The sequence below is a fragment of the Lissotriton vulgaris genome, chromosome 11 (genome assembly GCF_964263255.1).
Source record: "Lissotriton vulgaris chromosome 11, aLisVul1.2, whole genome shotgun sequence".
NCBI classification, from domain to species: Eukaryota; Metazoa; Chordata; class Amphibia; order Caudata; family Salamandridae; genus Lissotriton; species Lissotriton vulgaris.
Genome location: NC_141699.1, coordinates 936,878,006 through 936,893,052, shown reverse-complemented (window position 1 = coordinate 936,893,052; position 15,047 = coordinate 936,878,006). Strand labels below are relative to the sequence as shown.

The 15,047-nt window shown below is 40.0% G+C and overlaps 1 protein-coding gene across 4 annotated transcripts in view; it reads left to right on the top strand.

The window, feature by feature from the left end:
• The window catches only part of TSC22D2 (TSC22 domain family member 2), a 176,891-nt gene that overhangs the window by 96,527 nt on the left and 65,317 nt on the right, over window positions 1-15,047 (top strand). For 2 of the 4 annotated variants that reach the window (XR_015300965.1, XR_015300964.1), the window contains one exon: window positions 3,450-3,607. The exons of 1 other annotated variant lie outside the window; for it this stretch is intronic. The gene's annotated coding sequence lies outside the window, so the exon portion shown is untranslated. The remainder of the gene's footprint in view (window positions 1-3,449; window positions 3,608-15,047) is intronic. One more of the 4 variants, XR_015300963.1, reaches the window with a different exon arrangement.

Below are 15,047 nucleotides of genomic sequence, written 5' to 3'. Positions count from 1 at the left end.
CTATGTTCTGTTGATGTGTCCTCCTTTTGAAGGTACATTTTCTGATTTCAATCTCAACTGCCCCTTGATGGAATTGTGATTTCAGTGTGCCATAAGAGTGGGAGCATATCTGCTTTTGAGGCCACATTTTTGGAAAAATGGTGATGCTTAATGTGCCAGGTATTGGCTCTGAAGTCCATAGGCCTCTGTCCTAAGCCATGGGGCTAACACTTGCTTAAAAAGAAAGGCCTTGTCCCACTTCTACTTAGTTTGCCAACTTCATTAAACTGTGTTCCAATAGGTCTTTTCCTTTTATGTTTGCAAACTGAGAAGCTCTTAAATTTGGATTGGGGTTACTGAACACCTATTTAGGAGGCAGACCGATTCCTTCCTACCCTTGTTGAATTGTGATAGATTTCAATCTATCTACTCTTAATATACCTATCACATTTATTTTGGGGCAAATAGTAATCTGAAAATTTGTCGGATGGCAATTGCTGTTGCTTTGTGACTCATGCGGGCTCGTCTGCCAAATGACAGTGGATCTCAAAGATTCTTAGCTGCATATTTTGAGTAGCAAACAGTCGCTACTGAGGCTTTCACACAATTAAATTATTTCACGTTAGGTCCATTTAAAATGCTCCATTTTTCCATCTTTCCATAACCTGCGAAGAATCTGGGTTCTGAATGCAGACTGTTGTAACTGTTAAAGGGGTTTGTTTGTTCATGTTCCTTAACAGGAACCTATTTTATCGATTTATAAAGCCGTTGAAATAACTTAACATTTGCCCTTTTGATCAGGAAGCACTTGTGCTGTAGTAATTACTTTTATGGCCTCAACAGATATTAAGTATTGTTGCGTCCTATCTGAAGCAAAACCTACAAAAGGTTCATTGCTTACTAATTGATGGTCCTAGGTCAGCTGCCTTGGTCAGAAATTAGAAGTTTGTTCTGAGCCACGTGATTTCCAGTTCTGCTTACTAGTGCAAACTGCAAGTGCTTACTAAAAGGAATACAGACATGTTGACCAAAAACAAGCTGCTATACTGTAACCAACAGTTCGTAGAGGTAGCTTCTTTAATGCACATATCTACTTAACCTTTTCTTGTACTCTCCTGAAAGCTAGAGCAGACCACTCTTTGGATATAAAAAGGTAAAGTGTCCATGTCAGTACTTTATAAAGGAAGTCTTGTTTCTTTTCCTGTAGTAATGCTTAATGTTAAAGCACGAATGACCTGTTGAAACTTTGTACACTTTCAAAGAGATCAAGTTTATAAATTCAGTTAGATTTTGCAAATATGTGCAGACTGCACATAAATTGCCCGATTTCTACAAGTCTGACAGAAAAGTTAACCATGTGGTAGATTATTTTCAAGTCCTTGGACTTTTAACCATTTTGTTTCTCATCTCAATCAAGCAGACGTAATGCCGTTTTGACTTTTACTTTTAGCAGCCCTAGCCTTCGTTTTAGTGGCTGCAACAAACTGTACCAATACTTATTAGACGTGTATAAAAGCATCCACCTTATCAGGATTTACAGTCTGTGTATTTGTGGCTACTTTGACAGGTTTTCTAAACTGTCGACCATGTTCTTTAGTAGCCCACCAATTATTAGGCATTATGTGCAGTTTGCCACAAATAACCTGTCCAGAAAGCAAAATACGATTGTGAAATGAGTTTGGCTAAGGAGACGTGTTCATTATTCATTGAAGCTTTTCACGTCTGAAAGCATTTCAAGCCTCAGTCTAGAACACCAGATCGAAGGGACTTTAAGCTTGTTAAATTACGTGGTGGCTATGAAAGTGTTCACTGACTATGAGCTTCGTTCTCAGCTTGTTTTGAATAGTTTAGTCTTTAATCAGTGTTTATGATCTGTGCTTGGACCCTATGCTGGATGTTGGGTTTCTTTTTCCGAGACAGGAACTTTAAAGTTTGATAGGTTTATTTCAATTACGAAAGTCTTCAGGTACAGTTTTTCATTTCCAACATCTACAAAGTAACCACAGCATGTTTCAGTTTCTAACGCATGTTTTGCCGTACAGAGGTTCCTCCAATTTAAAACCAAGTTTACATGTGGACCTATATTCGGAGATGGAAATTAATCCACTCCTCTCGTGTTTTTTTCTATATTCGTAGATTTCTTGACCATGAAAAAGATCGTTGTTCAATTCCATCACTGCCGTTTGTTACTTGATTCTTTAGTCTGCAGTTGTCTACTCTTCTGCACAAACTTACATTGTTTAGCTTTACACAAATTTCAAAGCACATCCTTACCAGATCTACTAAACAATTTCTCTAAAATTCTTCAGTTTGATGCTGGTCGATCACATGTCCTTTTGACATTTCTAGCAGAAAATGCTAAACCAGAAAATGCCCACTTTTTAAAACTTCCACCCAAACATGGCCGCCTTCTTACTCAGCCTTTTTAATTTGGTTGTTTACATGCTTACCTGAAAAAGTAATTGACTCAGATTAACAATAGAAGGCCAGTTCTCCTTTAAGGAAATGAAGAATACTATTTTTCAAATGTTTCCACCTCCCAGGAACAGTTTGTTTCCAGATAGTGTCACTTGCAGCATCAGCCTATTACAGGGTGCTACTTATGTCGGGGAATTTTAGCACTAATGTGAATGGTTTTTGTTATTTTTTCTTTACTCACAAAGCTGATCTATTTAGGAAAAATCCTGAACGTCTTCCTATCTTTAAGGTCTTGCTCCGAGACAGGTGTTCCAATATATAGGGCCTTGCACAGAATTGTTCTTGCCTCAACTGTATCACTTTACTGTAATGCTTTGGCCACCTGACTAATTCGGGCTTGCTAAATCAAGATATAGATATTTGGAAGGCTTAATCGTGACCGTTGTCAGTCGCGACTGTTTTTTCCTCCGTTTTATCATGAAGTGTAATGTGAGGGGGGGGGGGGGGTTGACTTCAGTTCAAATGCAGTGGCATTTCTTGACTATCACAGAATCTATCTTAGCAGTTAATGTAGTTTCCCTCTTATCCGTATCTTCTCTTGCTGCAAATGCAATCTCTACTCTGAACATGGCCATCAACCTATAATTGGCTGGTGAGTGATTACATATGTTGGTTAAACATTGTAGTAAAATGTTGGCCATACGTTTGTGCAAGTGTTACTGCTTTGTTTCTGTTGTAATATCGAGCCTGTGGCGAGTTCGCCTGTTTCATTGAGTGAGAAAAAACGAAGTTCATTTTAGCGTTCAGGAAGAATGCCCGTTTCTGGAGGACGACGCATCAAGAAGAAACTGCTGTAATGATGAAGGAATTGCTTAAAACTATTGTGTTGCCTGCCAAATTGTATGTTTAATAACTATATATTGAATTTTATTAAGTGTGCTAAATTAAACATGAATTGTGTTTCGATGTTTGTACCTCATTTTAATGTTTTCACCAGTTATGAAGAAATGATTGATTTGGACACCTATTTACTAAAAGTAATTCTTTGCTAGAATTTTATTTTTTAGAGTTCAGCATCGGCGAAGGAATGTGAGCTAATTTTGATCCAACGGAGAAAGGCTAAACTTGATGCCCTTACATTGTTGGAGGGTTATTCTAGCCACTAAGGACTGAAAGTTGTCCACAAGGGGGTCATCAGATGAAAAAGTTGGTAAGACAAAATGGATGAGACTTTTATTCATGTATTTTATAATTTGCTGAATTAACCTGCTTTCAGTTCATGACTCACATGAAAACGTCTTTCATACACTGTCCGTGGTTGTCAGTCTGGTTTGGATTTTTTTCCTGTTTTTAATTTTGCCTGTAGAGTAGTGTTTAAAGGTTGTATTTTTCTTCCAGTTGTATAAACCACCAGCTTATTTAATTGGTCGAGAACAGGAATACTAAAAAACGAATTTATGCCTTTCTGATAGTTTGTGAAGCTTTAAGATGCTGCTTTAGCATATTGTCCGAGCTGATTAGATTGTACGCTCTTTATGGGCAGAATCAACAGGTTTCCAACCCAATTACAATTATTGTGCCAAAGAATTTAAGGTTTGTATGATATAATTAGCATTTATTAAAAGCTATGTGAATCAAATGGGCAATTACTTTCAGTTCAACAGCGGATGGAAGCTTGTGGGACATTCAACCCATCATTTCAAGGTGGCTGTTACATGATTGATGTGGTAAAGCACAGCAGTTTGAGTGGCACATGTCCAACATCTAGTTGCAACTTAACGGCTGCGTTGGCCCCAAGTTCTCCCAGTACATTGTTTCTGCAGGTGAAGAGTGTGCTTTTATAAGATTGCTCATGGTCAATTTATTAAATGGAGTAATACTTGTGAAACTTGTAAGTCATGCAGATATGTGGAAATCACATTTTATGATGCTTATAGTGGCCAGGCTATAACAAAGGTAGGTTTTCAGTACTAGCAGCCAGACATCTGGTGTCCTGCTAATAATATAACCCTTTGATCTTTAAATGTGTATACAGAAATTAAGGTGTCATTTTATAAGTCTACCCACCTACTAAGGATGCTCACAGTTGACTTGTTTTAAATAGCTGATTAAAACCACTTGGTCATACCGAATTTGTGATGTTTACAACAGCATTTAATTGATTAAAATGTACACATTCATTTAAACCGAGTCTTTATCTGAACAGGACGACACCCTGCTTGTTTTCTAAACTTCATATGTGCATATACTTCAATGTCAATTTTAGGTACTTTGGTGTCTGACTCCATTAGGAGGTTTAAAAATGAATGTTAATTCTTTAGATCCTTTTGTCGTGCAGGCATGTTTTAAGCATTTGCTTTTAGTATGTTGCCACTCTGGCTGCAGAGCTGTAGGGCCTATTCTCTGAAGCCAAATGTGAAATGGCAAAAGGATCCTCTTGTAGAACCACTGTTATGTTAGGTTAATATTATTTGCTATAGCGCACGTATCACCCGGGGGCATCTCGGTGCTGTTGTGTATCCTGACCGGAAGTGCAAACTGAGTAAAATTAATATAAATAGGCTTTTAGTAGTTTCCTGAATTTACTGTATAAGGGAGTTTCTTTGAGGGTTATGGGTAGTTTGTTCCAGTATAGACCTAGCTTTACTTCGGTCTTACAACAATTTTGTTTGATGCAAACAAAGGGATATAGAGAATTTAGACAGCAAACAGCCTAGATGTGCGCAAACAAAATCTTGGAGCGCTGTTTGTGTTTCACACCCAGGAACTTTTCGTCTGGCGCAATGCTTTACTTTTATGAAAGCTTTCAATTTTTTAAAATCTAATTTCTGGACGAGGTGCAACACATCCTTACTATTGCTCATTGGGCTTTGGTTGTGTATGGTGTGCTCTGTTAATTACTTTATTAATTCATAGTTTTTTATTTTAACCCCTATGCTGCGTTTGTCGGCCAACAGCCGTCTCAATAACTACCTCCGTAGTGCTGCGAACGTCAGTTGGCTGATGCGGCCCCGCCCACTCCGCTAAACCGCCGCACTGCAGTGGAATTGCGACGGTTAAGCGGTTAAATAAAGAGGCAGCGGTGTAGTCCTCGAATAGCATTTTTTGTTGAATGTGCTCTTTAATGACTTCTAACTTATTATGCAGTTATACATTTTAAAATATGTGGTAGTCTGAGAAAGATCTGGTGAGAGGATGCAAAATGATTGTTGCAGAAATCGCAAATTAGGTGCAAAGTAGGGACAGTGCAATACTATTTCATATGAGAGTGTATAAAATATAAAGACTGATATGGATTTTTGGAAATCTAGATAGCAGTATGACAGTCTATGCTAATTCTTTACAATAGTGATTTAATTTCATAAGATACAATCCTTTTACTGTGATTTTTAGCAATACTAGTTTTGTTTGTATTTATATTGCTGTTCACTCCCATTTGCAAAGTATTGACATTTGATGTTTAAATGACTAGCTTGTTCCTTAATTTAGGTTACTTTGCATATTAGGCGCACCACAAATGATTATCTTTATTCCCGTTTTATTTTGTTGTGTGTCCACTAGTTTACCTGTAGTGATTACAATTGTTAACTTTAGAATATGCGTTTTGTGTAATGTGATAGCAGGATGATCATTTGACTTTAACATTTCTTCACTTCTTCTGTCAACTTTCACAGCCATATTATTTTTGTCTGATCTGCTAGTGACTTGTCTTTCACACATGTTGTATCACAATTCAAATTCTTTTCAAAGTTTCTAAATTAATTCTTAGCAATTTAAATGAATTTTGTATTACCTTTTTAAGGTATCAAAACTGCCAAGTTGGCAATCCAGTTTTGTTGGGTGTCTGTTTGCACATAGAGATGTGAGCTGTAAACTTGTTAAACTGAATGGGAGGAAGTTGTCTTTCAAAGCGGGGAAGACCAACTGAAATCAAAGACACCATCATTTGGAAAGATAATGAAGCTTTACACTTACGCGCCAACATATATCCTGTATTTGGGTGTAGGATTATATAAAAAGTGCTCATTTTTTGTGGAAGCTTGATTTAACAAGAAGTGGTTTTCCTCCTTTAGAGCAGCTTTCTTCATAGCATTTTTCCAAATCGCCCAAGATGCAACTAATACTTTCAAAGATAAAGGTTCTTTCCAGAACTGCCCCAGCAGATGTAGGGCTTAAGTCAAACGCTAAAATTTCACTAGTTGGTTATGCTATCCTGGAAAAGGCATTGGCTGGAAGACTTGTCACGGCAGATGCATTATTTTACCTTGCTGTGATTTAGTTCTTGGCTGTACAGAAAATGTGAAGCTGGTTTTAGGTAGCCATGTGTTAATTAACCACTAACTTGGCAAATAAAGTGTGCAACCTTCCAGAGACCTGTATTGATGACAAGTGAAGGGACATTCACCCAATGTAAAGATAAGAAGAATAACTCTATATGGAAGCCCTAACTCTTCAAGCAATTTGACAGTGACCTTCTGCATCTGTTGAATACTCTCTCCAGTTTACCCTGTTTTTTTATGATTCTGGTCAGTCTTCAGTCTCTAATCCTATTCAAGCACTTAAATGCTAGATCTTAACTTGTAACTTTTTTTCAAGACCCTTTCCAGTTCACACACATGATTTTAATGACTCAGTAAATTGGTGAGGATTCTAGCTCAGGCGAGTCCAAACTGCAAACACCAGTGCTGCTTGATGTTTTGGGTCACAAGTGCTTGGCTGTCTATCAGCAGGCAAAGACTTGTGTGTCCTACAAACATAGACACTCCACTTGTAGAGTATAGAGGACACCTGCACCGTTCATTTCAATAGGACTGTTTGTGCCCTTCCTCTTGCTAGGCCTTCTTTTACCTCCCCAATTTTGAAGATGTGCATATGATCTTTCCCCGAAAAAGAATTGCATACAGAAAATTGTATTAGGCATAAGATTTCTTTGCAGTTGAGTGCCGAGGTTTTTGGTTCAGAAAGCCACCCAAACATGGCAGCATGCTTGTTAAGATTAGTTCATTTGTTGCTTGATGTATCTTCGTAAAGGGATACTGGTTCCATGGTTTCTTGACATGGAACAGTCTCCCCTTAATATAAGATCAGGTTTGGACCTTTTTAAAGTTAAGGGAAAAGTTAAGTATTTATTTCTTAAGTACTTTTGTCATCACCATTGCAGGTTATGCTCAAATTAAATAGTGTCAATAGATCTTTTTTTAAGGTGGATATTTGTGCTTTACATAGAACGGACAGCCCATGTTTTGTGATGGGTCTCCTGCTAATGTCCTACATTCCCATCAATGTTGTACTCTGGCACACAGCTTCTTCTCATGGAGGGCTTTGAGCCAGGATCAGTGTTTTTAAAAAAGCCTCTTTTTAATGGGGAGCCAGTGAAGCGCTTAAGTGTGGAGATGTATGCGTTCTTGTGGCAAGATTAAGAGTTAATCTGGTTGCTGCAGTCTGGACCACTTGTAAATGACGTAAAACATAATCTGAGAGGCTTAGAGAGCATTTCCCTTGTCAATCCTGGAGGTGAGCAAGGCTTGGGCCCCCATTTTCTTGGTTTCTACCTATAGAAAAGAAACATTTTTCAAAGAGCGTAATATCCCAAAACAGGAACCCACCAGTGACTGAATTTGAGGTTTGAAGGACAAGGGCACTGTCCATTTTGATTCCCAGGTTTTTTACCAAGTTTTTGTGGCGTACCTGGGGGAGGAATGTCTTGAGGCCACCAAGTCCTCCACACCTTAGATGAGGAGTCGCCAAATAACACAATCTGTTTTATCGGGGTTGCATTTTAGTTGGTTGGAGATTAGCCAGTTGAACATATTAGAAAGAGGACTTTATAGCCCTTCAATCAAAATCATCCCCTTTTGTACAGATAAAGAGCAGCTGAGGGTCATCCGATTATTATATTACCTTTGCCTCCTGAGCCCCTCAGCCAAGACGTCTAGGGGTGTATGGTAGGCATTGAAATAGCTGGGACTCAGTGCGTACTGTTGAGGGACTCCTACACCCTATTCACAAATTGGTGATGAACATGGAAGAATCCATGCTTCCTGACTTCTTTTGCTCAGAAAGGAGGTCAGCCACTTTAGGGCTAGACCTTCTGTTGAAGTCAACTGAAGGCAAGCCAACAATCTTCCGTGGATATCAAAGGTCGACGATAGATCTAACGAGATCAAGATGGCCTTGCTCCCAGTGTTTAGTGTGCCTTTGATGTGGTTGACTACTGCTAACCGAGCTGTTTCTGCGCTATAGTTGGCTCTGAGGCCTGACTGATGGTGGTTATTTTCAACGTAACCTGAGCTGTGGGAGTTAACGTGCTTTTTATACGTTTTTTTAAAAGCTATAAGAAGGGAAATTGGCCAATAGTTGGCTTACATTTTTGGGTCAGCCGATTACTTTTTAAGTAAAGGTAACATTTTAGCATATTTCCATCTGGTGGGCACAGTTCCAGAAAACAGTGTTTCTTTCATGACTGTTTATGACCAGATTGATAGCCTGAGCCTCTTTGGCGAGTAAGCTGGGTGGGCCAGGGTCACATGGGAACCCTGTCTTAAGACCCTTAATGGCCATTAAAGATTTATCCATAGAATAAGGGAGGATGGATATAGTGGGCGACTCTAGTACTTCTTCTAGAACCCGCCACCTCGCCAAAACTTTCTGCTGTCTTAGTAGCATTCAACAAACTTGCTTGGATTGTAGTTATCTTCTCCTGGAAATACTCTGCCAACTGTTTACACCATTTAATGGACAATTGATGGCGTTTGGTTAACACCTCTAGATTCAAGAATGTTTTCACAATATTTGAAACCCATTTTTTTTTAGATCCGATTAAATCGTTCGAGAAGAAAACTCATTTTCTAGCCGTTCCTGGGAATAGTACTCCTTTAGTACTGTATTATAATTGTTTCCGCCATTTGCTTTCCAGGGGCGCTTACAATGTTTTTCACTGGACCGCAGCTTTTCAGTAAACCAAGGGACTGATTGTTTAGTTCTACGGAACATAATGCGGAAAGACGGGGTAGCTCATTGATCTTAGTGAGAATCCAGTCGTCTGTGCGCTCCGCATCTAATTCAGGATCTCCACACAGAGGGATTTTCATAGTGACTTATGAAAATACAAGACTATCACCTAGAACCTGAACATTATTGCAGTAATCGTAAGACTGAAAGCTTAAAAGCAAACTTTTTTTGACTGGCTTTAAAAGTGTTAATTTAGAATCTGATAATTTGCAACTTAATTTGCCTGTAGCATTCCTACGACCTCCAAGACTTGCTCATAGGTCTCCTTTAAGCAAGACAAGCATTGGGTTTCTTCTTGTAGGTTCTGTTTTTGAGGAGAAAACATGTAAACCCTTTGACGTTGCTGTTCTTTAGTGGACATATAAGGACTACTGAGAGTCCACTGGGGCAAACCAGGACATAAAAACCTAAGGCTGCCCTCCCTCCAGTTCCACTAATCCCTAATCTGAAGCACCGTCACCTGCCTGGGAATTGATCTTAAAAAGGGAGCGAAGCTTAGAACCAAGAGTCAGTGTCTCGCTTTCAAAATGACTTGTGTAGTAGCTTCAGTTCCTAGCGACATTGGAAGAAGTAGTTAACCATGCCTGGCCAGAGTGATTCGGGTTTAAAATGGAATTCTAAATCATAAATAAGTAGGGTTAGGGGTTGACCTATAACCGTTGGATACATGTATTTGCTGAAGAGATGTAGTGCTTAATCGCGAAAAGCACAGTCACCAAACCTATTCACCACCATGTTGTACCAAACTGAGATTTGCTGCATAGTGTATCAAACACTGAAGTGTGAGTGTACACCATTCCTTGTGCACTGATCCTGATATAGTGTGTTGGATGGTAAGGGGATGTTCAGACTGTCCCTGCTGCAGTGCCTCACTTAGGAAGGGCTGCCTGGTAGAACATGGTCAAAAAATATTGGGACACTTTTAAATTGTTAAGGAAACTTTTGAAGAGTTCCTTGAACTTCTGAGGTGTGGGTAAGAGCTAAAAAGGACGAGCCTTGCCATTTTATAAGTTAATTTCTTAATAGCAAAGGTGTTACTTTGTGACACTAACTTTACCAGTTAAATAGTCCTCCACATTTTGCTATGCTATTTCGATTACTGGAGCGGATATCAAATGCTTTTGGCTTTCCCTTATTTCATAAGTGGACTAATCTCATCTCATTCATTGGTGTTATAACCGCTGGCAGACAATGTGCCTTTCTTTATGTGCAAAGTGAGGTTTTAAAATACGCGCTGCAATCTGGTATTTCAAACATTGTAACGTGAACTGCAGTGCAGCCTGCTTTTGATTGCCAGACGATTTTATGTCGAGGCTAGACAGCTCATGCAAGGTATCTTCAAGACATGCTGTATTCACTCTGTGGGCTAAAGCCTGCCCATTGCCCTTTTATTTCTTAGTTCAATTGTCCTTTAAAAATGTTTGCTTGCTAGTGGGTAGTCTTTCCTGGTTGTCCCGCCTTATGCCTACGGAGCAGCACCTTAACTTCTAGTATCGTTCCACTTTAGTGCTTAATTAGTAATTTCAGGGCACTATTTTGTGGGTTTTTTGCTCGTGTTCCAAACTCCGCTCCATATCTCAGAGCACTCTTTTGGTGCTATTTTATTAGCCCATTTTGCTTTTTAACACCGCAAGATCCAGCGAGCTCACAGATGTTAATGTCCAAATGTTGCAGTCTTTACAAAAAAAATTGTAAATATGTTCAATGTCTCTGCAGCATTGATGATGCTCTGCGTTCAGTGCCTCACCATATTTATAACAATCTTAAATGTTTCATCGGAAGAAAAACTGCAATCCTGTCCAAAACACCGGCAAAAAAGTGTACTTTGTGTCCCCAACTTTGAAGACATTATTGACATTAAAATATGAGTTAAAAAAACTTCCAAAGTGAGTATTTGAAGTTGCATACATTTAGATGAGACACAAAAGCATTCTCTTGTTTCTGTGGAGATTCCACAGGCTGGGACTTATACGGCACTGCTTGCTGCTTGGCTGGTCCCTATACAACCATAGCAACTTTCGCACTGAAGTGGCTCTGTTTCAACTCTTTGAGCCAGCTGGTAAGACTCTCAAATGCTCTCCTCTCAATCTCAGTTACTGTCATCTGTTGCACTGCCCTGCGCTCAGTAGGCATGTATACACACAGGCGTGTGAACTTACTAACGTACAGCACAGGTTCAAAAGCACATCGAAGATTACTAATCTGAGCGAGGAGGCTTTCCCATTGATGTAAAATTGTCTTGTGCCCTATGACCCAGCGATCACCAGAAACTACATGAACATGTTACGAGTATTAAAGTGTACCGAGGACTTACCTTTTAAACTGACAGTAATTCAACACCACCCAAAAGTGTAATAAATTTGAAATTCATTAGAAAACTATTGTTGCATTACTCCTCACGAAGCACACTGGTTCTGAATTATCCAGGGAGAATTTCTCCACACACCACCAACAGTACCATCTTAACAGGGCCGTGTGTCATAACCTATTAGCAGAGAAAGCATGTTCTTTCAAACAATTGAAAAGGACCGAACATATTGTTAGAGTAATAGAAAACTGATTTTCTTTGTGGATTGGTTGTAGTTACGCATATTAAGCACTTGGCTAGGGAGAGTTTGCCAGTAGTTTTATAGACTGTGGAGCCATGTAAACTCTATTGTTTTAACATTGGCTGAAAAATGTTTACCTGCTTACGATTGGCTAGACAGATTAGCAGTATTCTCGCTTTATCTGTTTTTTGCCCTCAGAAGGGCCCTCAGTTCATCTCAGGTTTCCATAGGCTCACCTTAATTCTTCTGTCATTGGCTGAGCCTCAAGCTGGTTCCAAACTGAGAGCATTTAGGACACTCTGGAAGGTAGTTGATAATTATCGTACCCTTTAATTTAATTATTTTGGGCTTTGACGCATTGGGTAGTCTGATAATGTGCTGCATGGCTAAATAGAAGGTCCCAAATGTTAGACTTATTGGCTGTGCCAGTGCTAGTTCGTTCCAGTGATTTCAGGGACATGGAAGAAAATGGTGGTGGAGCTTACGCATTGAGAGAAATGCCCTTATTCTCCTGGTAGCTTTCCATCGATACCAAAAATCATTAAACTTATATTTATCATCATGTCTTCAAAGTCCATTATACGTCTACATATTGTTTGTATAGACCATCCAGTTGTGCTGCTCCTGAAGTAATTCTCGACATCCGCTTTAGTGTTTTTGTATTTGACTACGAAACCATTCATATTTCAACTTTATGCATCAGTGAAATGCATTATAGTAAAATCGGCTTATCCCTGGATAGCATTTGATTGCAAGTGTTTCCTTTTTTGCATTTTTCACTATTTACTTTGTAATCTACAGCAGATTTTTCAATTTAAATTGTTTGGTAACTGCAATGTTTTGTAACCTTGTCTTCTCATATCTACTATCAGAGGGACGCTTACATGAATGCCTCTTAAACCTTCTGTCTTTGCATGTACGAATACATCTTTCAACTTGCTTATTTTAGGCCTGGGAATGCTGTTGTCCCAGAAGAGCTTGTGCGATCTGCTTATTTATTCTTGTTGGATGATTTCAATCTTTTCCGAGGCTTTAGAGTCAAGACACCAAACATTAGCAGCTCACTTCAATGGCCAATTGATACACTTGCAGTAGTCCTTGTTTTCAGCTCGTATTCCAAATATCGAGTTCTATGTAGCATCTGGAAGGTGGGAATGTACAAGGCAAGTACCTGTCCATGGTCTGGTTAGCTCTGCGTGCGTGTCTATATGGATATTTGTATGTGTATAAATATTTATATCATATATAACCAACTGATGACAGCCAGTGGGTAGTTATAGCTAGAACTAACTTTTCACATAGGTGAACATTTCATCTGCCTTGCGATGGTGCATCAAGACATGTTTGCCTCATTTATACTAGCGTTCCTAGAGGGCATTATGATTGTTGCGCGACCTGTAAGGCTTTGGAGGGTATCACAGAACGCTAGAGTCCGATTAAAAGGTTTTCTGTATTCGTTTAACTGTCTCTGCCTTGTGATGTCAAACTGTTATTTATTATATTGTCACAGGCATACTGCTAATCGGTTCAAATTTATTTTCCTTCCTATGAAAATGTAATCATTTTTGTGTCTTACATACGAGACAACTCTTAGCTGTCTCTAGGTAAAAGCCTGTTGTGGAACATACAGAAGGCCAAGAGCCTGCCTATAGATTACCACTGGTTGGCATTCTTGTCACTCGTTTACTTTTTATTTGATGGCTTGCCTTACTCTACAGTTTGTCCTTCCCTTGCACCGTAGTCTTTTTGCCATTCTTTTAATTGCTCACATTCCAAGAACTGTTTTAGGTATCCACTAGCGTAGGCTGCGCTCATGCGCAGTCTTGCTGGCGAGATTTAATGATATAGAGTACGTTTCACTAGCGAGGTCAAGCCCCTCCTCTCTCTTCCATTGGCTGGCGCCCACGTTCATGCTAAAGAGTGGTCAGCCATTGGAAAAGAGGTGTTAGTGACGTACTCTTCTCTTTTGAAGCCGTCCCACTTGGACTGGCTTCCTGGACTTACGTGTGTGGTAAAAGCTTTCTTATCTTCTTTATGGGTCCAAACAGATGGCCCCATAAAGAAGATAAGAACCCTTTTATGCCAGCAGCAAGTCAGGCTGAGGCCGTCCAAGTGGGTCGGCTCCAAAAAATAAGTCCTTCTATTGGCTGTGATGGTTGTCTTCCAACAACATTGTGCATTTTGGGCTTAGCCCCACCCCAAAGCTCGACATCAGAATAATGGCTGCCTGAGGAAGCGCTCCCGGCGGTACAAGGCTTGTCTTGATTTTTGTTTTGCCCAGTTCTACTCGTGGAGACTTTATTCTCGGCATGGGTATATTTCGGGTGACGCGCGCTGCTGCGTATCTTCCCTCGGGATTTGACCAGCCCGTGGGTTTCGGCTTATATTTATAGGATTTCTCTTTTGACCGCCACCGACCCTCAGTTTTCTTTAAACTGGATTTATTTCAAAGATTTCGGGTGGAATGAACGTTCGCTAATCGCCACCCCTCAGCCCCTGGCACGGAGTGGCCCAGGGTCCCTGGGAGTGCCCGGACCTCCTCGTTGCTTCAGTAGATATCAGGCGGTCTGAAGGCTCGCTATCTCGGAGGAAACATTGCTTCCGCGGAGTCCACCATGTTGCCCTTGAAGGAATATATGCAATGAAGAGGAAAACGCCTGTGCAAAAGAGTGAAGTGAAGTTAACTCTCCACCCAAAACCCGCGGTCTCCTTTCATGAGATCCGCGCCACCACAAGTGTCCGTGCGAATCAGCCCCTCTGTGTGTTCAGACCCCCTAACACCCAATATTACAGGTCCCAGCAGAACCCTTTCTCTGGGTGGACAGAATCAGACTTAAAATTACTCTAAACATAAGTCTCCATCTTGAAAATAAAATATTTTAAAGGGTCCACACATCTCTCAACAAGTGGAAAAATCTGGCATAGGCCTCACTACTGTTGTCACATGACATTGTTATTCCTTGCCCCCTCTCCACATTCCTAGCGGTGTATAGGACCGGCTGTTTCTCATAGCACCCGGCTCTTCAGCCCTTGCCACTGGTCTCCGCCTTTTTCACTGCCTCGTCTCTGGCCCATGACACTATCCCTCTG